This window comes from Leptonotus elevatus, chromosome 6, assembly GCF_054856555.1.
Source record: "Leptonotus elevatus isolate MCC_2025b chromosome 6, RoL_Lele_1.0, whole genome shotgun sequence".
Taxonomy (NCBI): domain Eukaryota; kingdom Metazoa; phylum Chordata; class Actinopteri; order Syngnathiformes; family Syngnathidae; genus Leptonotus; species Leptonotus elevatus.
This window is the reverse complement of record NC_141244.1, coordinates 21,859,787-21,872,362: the sequence shown is the minus strand read 5'-3', so window position 1 is coordinate 21,872,362 and position 12,576 is coordinate 21,859,787. Positions and strand designations below refer to the sequence as shown.

The 12,576-nt window shown below is 41.0% G+C and overlaps 1 long non-coding RNA gene across 1 annotated transcript in view; it reads right to left on the bottom strand.

The window, feature by feature from the left end:
- LOC147172734 (uncharacterized) overlaps positions 1 to 12,576 on the bottom strand; it is a 52,343-nt gene that overhangs the window by 930 nt on the left and 38,837 nt on the right. The window lies entirely within an intron of this gene.

The following is a 12,576-nucleotide window of genomic DNA, read 5'->3' as shown; positions in this document are numbered from 1 at the left end:
TTAGATCAAGTAAAAAAAAAACTTTCCTCTTAAAACTTTATCATCGAAGAAAACGGAAGTTTCCGACGCTGTGAAAGTACCCTGAATGCGCCATTTTGCTGGCGTAGCATTAGCAACTAGCAAGTGTGTAGCGTATGTTATTCTGTTGTCCCTCAGCTGTTTCATGACACCCCAGTTGGAGTTAACTGTAAAACTGAACACACGACAATAAGAATGACATCCACGGTATATTTAAATACAAAACATGCTTTGTTTTTAAAACATCGCTAGCGTAACGCTAGTGCTAAAAGTGAAAGGAAGATCACATGCAAATGCTAACAGGAAGTTATCGACTTTGGGAGTGTTTTTCCTTCAAACAACGAATATTCACACACAAATGCTGTGGGAACACAATTTTTTTTTTAAATAATCGGTAGATTTTTTCTACCAAAAATCTTTATAAAAATAAAAATGTTCAAGAAACAAAACATTTTTTTAAATTAGTCACCTCACGTTAAAACATTTTTTTATTGGATTCCTTTCGGGGGGGGGGGGGGAATCCCCCCATATGACAAAAATAGTAATATTTCGAGGAAACCCTAGCCCTATTTGGGGTTTAGATTTGTTGTGCATTTCAAGAAGAAAAAAAAAGGTCAAAATTTCATTTAATTTGAAGGCAGGTCGACTAAACCAGCTAGACTTAGTTAGTGGAGGAATCTCATTTGGGCTGCTTGTATCTGTGATGATGTTCTTTTGGTCTTAAACGACAAAAATTCTATAATAAAAAAAAAAAAAGCCAAGAAAAACCCAGCACACTTGAGAAGTGATGCTGAAAATTTCCCCATAACCAAAATGGACTCCACGGTGGCCTCCACAGCCGTCCACAATCATAATGGTATCATCCATCTGTTACTCATCCTTCATGAACCAGGAAGTCGTCTGCCAACGTGGTGTGTTTTGGAAACAGTGCGGCTGTAGTTTCTAAATATGGTCATAAAGCGTTGCTAAAGCATCACATTTAATACTGCCTGAAACCTTTTGCATGTACAAAGTTTAATAGTTGTAGTCGCCATAGGTCAAGCAGGTCATAAGAATCCAGGGAAAACATTCCCAATCCTCCACACAGCTGACTTGCATTCCCGATTGCATATATGATAGACAGCATTCTATTAGAGTACGCATATTATGGGCCTTCCCAAGCGCGCCAAGATGTGCTCAACTGATCTGGCTAATGCACTTTTAAAGAGGGGGGGCTGGGTGGGGGTGGATTATAGGCTCTATTTTTAGGGAAGTGTCAGTGAGGCGGCGCACAGTTGCAGGCCGAGCAGTGCCGAGGTTTTCCTAATACGTTCGCATGAAGGCCGGAACAATAATAAACGAGTGGAATTGATGCTGGTGGGTGTCATCGGCGCTTGGTGGACACAAAACACGACTTGGCACTTTCATTTGAGTTCAAGCAGGGGTAAGAAAATGACTTTTAGGCACCTTTTGGAATGCAAAATATTCAAACAACAGTTGGGGTAAGTGACAAATGCTAATGTTAGCGCTAGTCCAACAAAATGAAGTAGTCGGGGGTCATGTTCGCAACAACAGAAATGCTAATGTTAGCATCAATTGGTATAGGTGTTTTTGATTGGGTGTTGCGACAACAATGACATAAATGCTAATGTTAGCATTTATGCTAGCACTACAACAGCGAGAGGAGCGCTACCGGAAATACGTCACCTCCAATTCCGTCTTTTTTTTATTTTATTTTTTTACTAAGCCTTAACGTAACTATAACACTAAACATAACCATAATCTTAACTCAAACTAACATGAAGTAGTATTATTTGTATTTTTAAATACATTTCACTGTTTTAACTCGACGGCTGTCGGCGCTTTCGTCACCACCGGAACACCGAAGTTCAATTTGTCATTTCTTCAGCAGGAGGGTTCGGCAATAAGATACGAGTGCGCGAGGATGTCCCAGCCATCAAATGTCTAGCATCCACAACCTGCTCAGTGTTCATGCTCGGACCCCCCTCGGACCACCACTCACTCACCCTCACGCTGATCCGTTGCGTATCTGCTCAGCGACACGCAGGGACTGCTCTCAGATGACAGTACATTAAGGAAAGGCCGCGGGAACGCTGCGTGACGTCCGAGCGTGGGGGCTATTTCCATTCAAAAGAGGACCCCGTGCCACCCAGGGCGTCGCTGCAGCTGGCTCGGAACGGGCAGCTGAGGGGCAGGGGTCGGGACATTGTCACAACCTGAGTGCTCTCTGATGACTCCCGGGAGTCATCCTGGCGTGCATTTCAGAATAAAAGCGTGCTCGCAGATTTATTTGGATTAGCCGACGTTTGTTTTCTGACTGGCTCTTATCATTCCTTTTGTTACGTGCTATTTAAAAAAAAATAAAAAATAAAGAAGGTCAGGCTAAGCTAACGTCGCTACCAAAAATGGATTGAATGTGTTGGACGTCAAGCTAATATTTTAAATCCACTTGAGTCTGCGCAAAGGGTTTGTGATTTAAAAGGAAGGGTAAAAAATTTAAATTAAGTCTTGAAAGTCAAACACATTTCGGGATTGGCATTGGGGCACATAGGCGACACACAATTAACTCATTCAATCCCAGCCATTTTCACGGAAGCAACCCCCTTCCCTCCCGGCTGTTTTACTGGATTTTGACTGATTTTGCAAGGCCCGCAGAATATTGTGTTCTATTGCTATAAAAAAACAACAACAATTAACCTACCAAAAGAAAGATTCGAGTCTTTTCTTTCATCAGGAAAAAAAAAGTATATTTCTATCTGTTTCCGTTTTTTTCAGCAATTAGCATTAGAATATAGCTAATTTCATCATTATTCATAAATCTGCTTTAAATTGTGGGGAAGTTAGCTTGTTGCAACCTGGCCCTGGTTGATCTCTTATAATCTGCTGCCACCTGCTGGCCGTTTTTGTAATAACTACCACTGCTTCAACCGTTTTGTGCAGTTGAGAGGCTGCGTCAAAGCCTTCTGTATGCTCTAGCATTAAAAAAAACTCAACTAAACAAAAAACTTAGAAATACTGTACGTCTTTGGGACACTTTTTTTTATTTTATTTTTATTTTACATAGAACATATTTATACGTTTTTGGGAGCAAATGAGTTACGTATTCAGGCTGATCTTCACACCTACGGCCAATTTAGAATATTCGATGAACCCTAAGATGTTTTTGGAATTTGGTTGGAATACCACGCAAACTTCACACACAAAAACCACGGCGGAGATTTGAAACCAGAACCATAGAACCCCTACTTACTAAAACTCGATTAGCAGCACCTTCAAAAAAAAAAGAAGAAGAAAAAAAGCCCCATTTAAGTGATTTTGCTGTGTTAGTGCTATTTCTAAGCACGGTGGGAATACTTGGGCAGATATCTTATCATAAAACAAACTTTACGGGACGACAATGAATCTCAAGGGAACCCGACCGAAATGATCCAGAAGTCAGCGGATGTGCACATTTAACGATTTGAAAAGCACATCTACTGAAATTCCCATCGGTTGCGTGGCGACGCAGCAGTGAGTCGCAGACGTCGCCGCCGATCAACATCACAGGCAGCTTTGATTTTGCAGTCTCACATTGGCGGTTATTTTTAGCTCACGGGAGAAGCACGCGGCATGAATCCGAGCTACACGCTAAAGCTAAACTGGCAGTCCAGGCTTTTGGACTCGTTCCAGTCCAGGACAGGAAACGCGGGATCTCTCGCAGTAACACGAGTTGTCCGATTGTGAGAGAGCCTTCCAGATGTCGTTCAGAGAGACACATTTTTTTCTTCTTCTCTTTGTCCTTGGACTAAGGCCACCTTGTTTTGCGTCTCGGCGACCACATGAAGACGCGATGACTCGGCTGTTTCCCGTTGCGATTGAGACTTTGAAGACTCTTGTTTGCAACAACAACAACAACAACAAAAAAAGATACTTTTGCAAACCATAAATCAGCCTCTAACTTTTTGTTATTTTATTTTTTTAGATGGCTTTCATTTGGGGCAGCTCGGTGGGGTTTAGTGTTGAGCACATCTGCCTTAGCGTTCTGAGGTTCAAAGCTGGTCTCCAGCCTTCTTGCATTTGGTGTTCTCACTTGTAAGTTTGACGACGCGTAATAAAACACACTACTCGAAAAACTCCACAAGGTTAGAGTCACTTTCACGTAGAAACATGACATTTGACAGTCATTTCTATCATGAGTTAGACCCACAAAAAACAGGAAGTCTGAGATTTTAGCTTGAAGCGGCCATTTTTAGGGCTCACATTGAGAATTTCCTGGCCTTCAAGGTAATTTGTGAAATATCGTCTTTTTTTTTTTTCTTCCACAATATCGATTGTTGTGTGATCACAATGACTGCCGGGCATAACGGTATGTAAAAATCAGCCTACCTTTAAGACTTCTACTAAATACAAGAATTAGCAGTGGGTGATAGAATATTTGGAATTTTTACACAAACAAACAGCTCCTGTTTCTAGATCTATTTCTCTATCTAATCTCTCTCTTTCTATCTCTAAAGATCCTGAACTTCGTTATATAATGTTGAGACTGTATTGCTCAGCTAGTTAGCTGGGCATCTACCTAGCTAGCTAGCTAGCTGGGCATCTAGCTAGCTAGCTAGCTGGGGAACTGTCGGGTAACTGCACTAAAATTGAATTTAAAAACACACACATCTATATATAATGAGTTAATTAACCAACTGTTTAACAAAACAAATTCTAAAAAGTTATCTATTTAGAATAAATTAAACATGTAAATTAGTGAGATAAATAAAAATAAAAGAAACCAATGCTCAGCAAAAAAAATTGCTAAGCTAATACAAGAAATATTAAGAGACAGCCCGGCGACAGTGTGTGTTTGCAAGACACGCGACAACAGCCGTTCTACGACACTGGGGAGGGCAAGATGATCTCTCGTCGAGACAAAGCTGGGCAGTGGAGGATGGGGGGGGGGGGGGGGGTATTTGAAAGTAGCATCAAGACCCCGAGTTGTCAACGCAGTCACGTTAAAAGCATTGGAGCGGAGGGAACTTTTTAGCCTGAAAGTGAGACTGAAAGAAACACATTTACATAAAGGCCCAGGTGAGAATGTCTGCATGAACACCTGCATCTGGACAGACCAGCGCCGATGACGCCATGTTGGCTCTCGCTCGGCTTGTTTGCTTAATAATAAAAAAAAGATGGGTTCTTCTAAAAAAACAAATTACCGTGTTGACGGTTTTCCCCACGGGAACATCACACACAGCTGCTTGACAAGTGGAAAGTACCCTTGGGAGGCTTCTTCTTCTTTTTTTTTTTCACTTTCTGGTTTATTCACGCTCACATGTGAGACGACCGCCCAGGTCTTTTTTTGCTTCAATGCTGACTGGGCACTTTTTTAGTTTTTTCACTCAGATTTGCGCTTCAGTAAAAAAAAAAAAAATGGAGGCAGATTGCTGACAGCGTCTGAACATATGGTTAAAAAATAAAATAAAATAAAATAAAATAAAATGGAAGGGAGGAAGGAAAGCTGAAACTAACTTGGTTGAAAGGTAGAAACGCACACTGTGGCGTACATCTTGCTCGACTGGAGCAAATCTCACGAGACTTAAGTTCATCCGAACTAAATCCGAACAAATAGGACGTCTCCAAGCATCCCAGAAGGTACTGTTAGACTTTGAAGGTTTTGCTGTCGTGGAATTGGCTCCAGATGCAATGTGCATTAAAGCAAGCCCTGGGCCATCAGTGTGTCCGCTCACAGCGTGTCTACAGGAAGGTTAAAAAAAATAAAAAAAACACGGAGGAAATTCTGGATAAGGCATCCACTTGGAACAACACTGATCTCATCTGTATGTTGGGAGTATTAAAAAGCCGATGGACAGAATAATAATTCAGCTCCCAAAGCAGGTTTGACTTAGAAACATGAAATTTGGTAGGCATGGCTCATGAGTAAGCCCACAAAAAAAAAAAAAAGTCTCCGAAGCCATGCCTGAAAAGACACAGTAAATCTACCATTTTGGTTTGAAGCAGCCATTTTGGGCTGATCATGGCCATTTCTAGGAGTGCGTCCAAAAATAACTTGGCCCACAAGGCCAGATCCAGTTTAGCAATATGAAATTCAGTACAACAAAAAATGAGATGACACTCCCAAAAAAAGTTTCAAGAAGCCATGTCTGACAGATACAGGAAGTCTTCCATTTTGTTTTGAATTGGTCATTTAGAGTCCTTTTGGCCATTTCTAGGGCTCCTTCAAAAATTCTCAGTCATCAAGGTCAGGGCCAGTTTAACTTAGTAACATGAAATTCAATACATGCACGTGTCTATCATGACCAGACCTACAAAAAAGTTTCAAGAAGCCATGCCTGAAAACCCACAGGAAGTCTGCCATTTTGGTTTGCAAATATCATTTTTGTGTCATTTTCCAGGGCTCCTTATGAGACAAACTTCTCTGATTGCAACCACATTTGAACCAATCATACCGAACAAAAGGCCGACACGAATTTACAAAGATTTGAGGTTTTTGTCAGCGCGTGTGGCTAAAGTATGACGGCAAAGTTTGATATCTCGCCATGAAACATAAACTCTAATTTGAAGTCAGCTCCACAAGGTCTGAGCTTGATGAAGACCTTGTCCTAAAGAGATTCATTGGCACCCCCTACTTGGCACCTGATGATCCGATTTTCTTCCAGTTCTCTAAACTGGAACGAGTCCTCCGTCTTTGCAGGTTTAATCGTTATTGTAACCACATGGCTACAGAAGTCATAGTGTAGCTTCTAAATGTCATCCATCTTCTTTAGTGCATATCCTGTGGAGGGTGGCGGCGGCTCTCAGAGTCTCTGCCAGACAACATTTGGGATGATGTTGTAAATTGTGCTCCGGCATGTCCCATTACATTGAATAAAAGTGTCTTTTGTTATATAGGACAACTAATCAACTCAAATCTCAAAGGCACTAAGCATCCTTTAGCCTAATTGGTCGAATGATGAAGAACATTTCTCAGTGTACTTCCACATTCATAACAGATTCCAACCTCAAAATATTCTGCTAATTCAAGGCCTCCTGGGAATTATTTTTCCACTTTCCCCAAAAATACAAAATGTTCCACAAGGAAAAAAACACAACACAAATTTAAATTGAAGAAATTTTTTCAAATTTATTTTCAAATTTTCCTTATAAACTTCAAAATCCCACATTTAAAGAATTCAAAATTTTCCATGACAACAAATCAGTTGTAAATGTTCAGCATTTTTCAACCAATTCAAGCCATTCTAACTTCAACATTTTGAAAATTCCAAAATCATTTTTGTTAGAATTCCACATTGAGAACATTTCCAAATTACATTAGAAAATTACAAAACAATTTGGACTATAAGCCGCTACTTTTTTCACTTGCATTCGACCCTGGAGCTAATACAAAGGTGCGTCTTATCCATCAGATCGCAATGGGACTCACTATAACAGACAACCAACCAAACAAACCAAGAGAGGCCAAATACAGTAGGAGAGAGAACGAGAGCGAGACAATTTGCGCCCTCATTATGGAAAACAAAGTAGCGGGAACCCGGTGCGGTAACATTAAAACACATTACAGTCAGGTGGACTTATATGTGTCACAAACTCGAGTGTTCCTCAAATTTAGCTGGCGAGGCTTATAGGCAGGTGCGCCTTATAGCCCAGAAATGACTGTACTTAAGAAATATAACAAATTTACCTCCATTCCATTCAGCTTTCTTTTTTTTTTTTTAGGTTTTCAAGTCTCGCATTCTATATTTTCTACATTGTTTAATGCTTTCTATAGTATTCACATGCATTTCGAAGTTTGCACTTTCAAGGACAACTTGAATTTGAAACATTTCAAAAGTACAGTACTTTTTTTCCTCAAAGATTTAGCTTTTTTTACGAATTAAAAAACATCACTCTCACAAAATATTTGTTTTCAACAAAAAAAAAAAATCCCAGTCCCAAAATAAGCAGACCTTTTTTCATTCTCAGTAACTTTTTTCTTTAACATTACAACTTCACATTCTGTATTTCCAACATTTTTAATTCATTCCACAGGACATCATTCACTCGCAATATTGATTTTTTCCCCCTGAGTCCTTTGTAGAAGTCCCATGCGAATAATAATAATAATAATAATAATAATGCATCAGAGCTATATAGCGCTTTTCTGGACACTCAAAGACGCTTTACAAAGGAATGGATACATTATACGGCCCCTCCGACCACCACCAAACATTCGCACCTTCCACAGTAGCACTGGAGGCAATGTGTGTGAAGTGCCTTGCCCAAGGACACGACGACACATGACATGGGGAGAGCGGGGATCGAAAAGCCGACCTTCTGGTTACTGAATGACCGTCTCTACACCCACGGCCGCCACATCTATCCGCGCCTGTCCCCTTGGTCCCATGTTGTCACGTTCTTATGTTGGGTGCGTTTGATTCCCCACTGGCAGGTGATCCTCCCGCACCCTAATACTTTAAAGTCAGCAGAAGAAGAAGATTTCCGTGTGCATCGTCACATCTAAAGCCCGCATGCCCCGTTTCGCACGGTAAGGCCTCAGGTCAAGTTTCACCGTTACTTAATCACAACAAATGGTTCACATCTTGACTTAGTAGCGTCTCGTCAAATAAGGAAGGAGTTGGCGAGGGCTGGCACGCACCAGGAAATGTGGTCAGAGAAGTGCAAGATGGTCGCTCTGGACTTGATTTAATTCACTGACATGCAGAACAAATAAAAGTCATACCAAACATAAAACATGGGGACTGATGCACTATTATTTTTGTAATGTTACAACTTTTCTTGACATATTTGTGCTTTAGTTTTGGATTTTTTTTTTTTAATCCTTCAACAAAAACCTCTCAAAAAATATAATTCTCTGGATTTATCATGACTTTTGTTTAAAAAGAAAAAAAAAGAAAACATCTGACTCAACAAAAAAAAAAACTTTTTTAAAATGTATGTATTTCTTTTTCTTTTCCTTGTAATATTGTAACTATTTTTGTTACATTATTTGGAGACTGTTGTCTTGGAAAGAAAAAAAGAAAAAAAGTGATATGTTTCTTGTAAAATAAAACTACTTTTCTCAAAAAAAAAAAAAAGTTTTTCTCATAACATAACTTTCCTCTTCTTTAAAAAAACAAAACAAAAAAAAACTTACGTTCATTCTTCTGACTTGCCTTTTTCTGCGAATGCTTAGTCAAAAGATGTGTCCCAGTAGCTTGAGTTTAATTACAGGTTAACACGAACAGATCAAATGGTGTTTTGATTTCAATTTTGACAGAGATAAACAAAATAGCTCAACTCTAATCATAACCAAGTGACATGCTGTCAGAGGAGCTTTGCGGACTATGAAAAAAAATATTCCCATGCTAGCTGCGTTTGCTTGAAATTAGCCTAAATCATCGCATTGATGTTTATTTGTGAGTTATTGCGCCACTTTTGCACACAAAAGGATATTGTGTTCCCAGCAGAAAAAAAAGAGCAGATCCCCATATGTTGCTCATCTGGTTTGAAAATGGCACCAAGTCAGTATTGTGTAGAGAAGAGTGCTTGGGGAAGAGTGAAACCTTTGGATGGGAACTCGGATGAAGAGGTCCAGACTTCTAATTCTAGCATCCCCACCGGTCAGGACTGGTCATAAAAACCACAATACACCCAAGACTGACCTCGTATTGACTGAATGTCCCACTTGTGCAAGCCTTTTAGGAATCGTTAAAATCTCTGGACTGAAAACCAAAATCCTGTTTGTCTGTTTGGCAAAACAAAACTTTCCCTGAGGCGAATAATCAGGCCATGACATGACATGACAAAAGTCTCGCTAAAAAAAAACTGCAACAGCTTTCTGCAAAATAAAAGTATAGCAACTAATGGTTTTAGTGATTCCGTGACATTTGCTGAATCTATCCATCCATGCATTCATCTACCGCTTATCCGGGGTCGGGTCGCGGGGGCAGCAGCTTTAGCAGGGAAGCGCAGACTTCCCTCTTCCCCAGCCACTTCAACCAGCTCCTCCGACGGGATCCCAAGGCGTTCCCGGGCCAACTGAGAGACATAGTCTCTCCAGCGTGTCCTAGGATTGCCTCAGGGCCTCTCTCCGGTGGGACATGCCCGTAACACCTCTCCAGGGAGGCGTCCAGGAGGCCTCCGAACCAGATGCCCGAGCCACCTCAATGGTTCCTCTCAATGCGGAGGAGTAGCGGCTCGACACTGAGTCCCCTTTTTTTGGTAATAACTACCACTGCTTTAAGCGACCTCTTCAGGTCAGAGGCTGCATAAAAGCCTTCTGTATGTCTAGCATAAAAACAAACAAACATAAAAACATATAAATACGTTTTTGGGACCATGTCAATATTTAAAATAGAACGTTTTATATGTTTTTGGGATCAAATGAGAGAACTTGCGTCCCTGGTCTTGCTTAATGACTTTGAGAACTATATTTTAACCAGTGATGTCCAACATCGACTGGACTCCTTTGATATCAGTACTTAAGAAAAATCCTAAGGTATAGAGTGGAAACCCCGATTCGATTCCATCATTCCAGGATTTAATCTCGATCATGAGAAGAAAGACTTTCAGAGCACCCAGAAAAGTTGACAGCAGTGTAGAGTGTCACTTTAGCTATTCCTGAAAGCTTACAGCTCCCTGAGCCCCTTTAAGTCATGGATGCGATGCTGACTTTCTCACTGCCTGGCAGGAAGCCCTCGCGACGAGCATGTGAACTCAGAGATGCAGTATGTGGGTCAACAACATGGCGCCTGTACATTACTTGCATCAAGAAGAGCGTCAACACACCCAGCGCACGTGTCTGCAGACCACAGGCGGAAAAAAAAAAAAAAACTGGGAGTGGAAATGCCACTTAACCGAAACCTGGAGTGGAACCAACACCCACAGAAGTGGACCAGCAGAGCAGTCTAGTAGGACACAGAACACAGCAGAACAGTAGTTCTATTCAAACCTAACCATTTTTTCCCCTGGCAAACATCTCAATGGGTTTTAAAATGAGATCATTTTTTTTCTCTCACAGAAGTGCCAGAAGAAATTTAAATGAAGACAGAAAGGAAAGTATTTTTCCACCACCTTCTAAAAAAAAAAAAAACGAGCCTGACGGGCAGAACGTTGACCGGACCACAAAACTACAAGACAACACAACTAATGTTGGGTGATATTAAGCTGTCATGCCTCGACCGCATAGCTTTTGATGGATTATGCTGCCACTGGTCTGCCGCATGTTTGACTGGACCGTGCCCTAATGGCAAAAGACACCCTGGCAAGGGATGGAACACGAGTCATGGTTCGGCATGTCGCTTGGTTTTAAGGTCGCGGTTCGGTTCACGAAGGGAACAAAATGTTAATATCAAACTGTGCATCATTTCTGATTAAAAAAAAACAGGGTGGAGTAGGTTACATATGTCGAGTCATAATGAATGTATTCCTGGCAGCCATGACAGCCCCGTTCCAGGCCACCGTGGTCAGAACGGTTATAAGACTATGCTGGGGAATAGGATGGGCGGTGATTGCTGTGGATGCCTGGTGTCAAAACATTTGGCATGGCAGTCACAATGCCAATTAGAATCCTAGCAGGCTGTAGTAAATCATGGACTTGTCATTTTTATACAGTACCCTCAAGACACGCTTCTAAATAATGTACATGTGTACTGCAAAATATTGACGATGTATTAAGATCGGCCGATACGGCCCATAAATCATGTCATTCAAGTTAAGTCGAATCTCATGAAAATCAAGTCAAAGTCAAGCCAACCAAGTCCTAAAATTGGCACTTAAGATTTAAGTTAATTCCTGCGATTTGAGACTCCAACCTCGGATTAAAAAGAACAGATATGACATAAAAAAAAAAGTTTTTTCATGACAGAAAATAGCTTCAATATTGACTTTTTAGGTAAGTGTATAGTCATTGTCATTAAAGTTACAATTGAGCGTTTGATTGTTTCCTCATCTCACTCTTGGCAATGTCTGTCAGACTCTTCCAGTATCTTACAATTAGTCATAGGAATAAATCAGATAAAAACTGCTGACATCATCAGCTCTAAATTGGGATGATTCACCTAATATTCCGCTGTTCTTCCAGCGTGATCCGAAACTGGAAGAAAGACAAAGAAAGACGGAAAGCTGGCTGTGTGTAAATGTGAGGGCGCGTCAGTCAACAGGTCCCGTCAGCTGGGTCTACTGTATGTGAGGTTACACTTCTCATAATAATCTGGCACATCACACAACATCCTGTTTGGCCCACGGTGTGAGGAGTAGTGGGAGGGGGACTTGTGGCCGCTCGGTTCCAGTGACTCTGCACATGCACAGGAAGTGATTTTCATTCGCCAGCTCCTGACACGCCTTCACGCCGCCAGCTTTGCTGTTTTGGCTGCGCAGAAACGGAGCGAGTGCATGTGGAGGAAGATGCAGAAACAAATGTGACTCAGTTCGGTCATCGGGTGGCAAAAGCCAAAGCAAATGGAAGAGTAACACTGAAACTCTTTTGTTAGTCAGCCAACGAGTTCTAAAGTACACCGTAAACAGGAAAGTTTTGAATTTGGGAATTTTTGTTGACAGACCAACAAGAGAATTTGTGTTGAGATGGAAAAAAAAAAC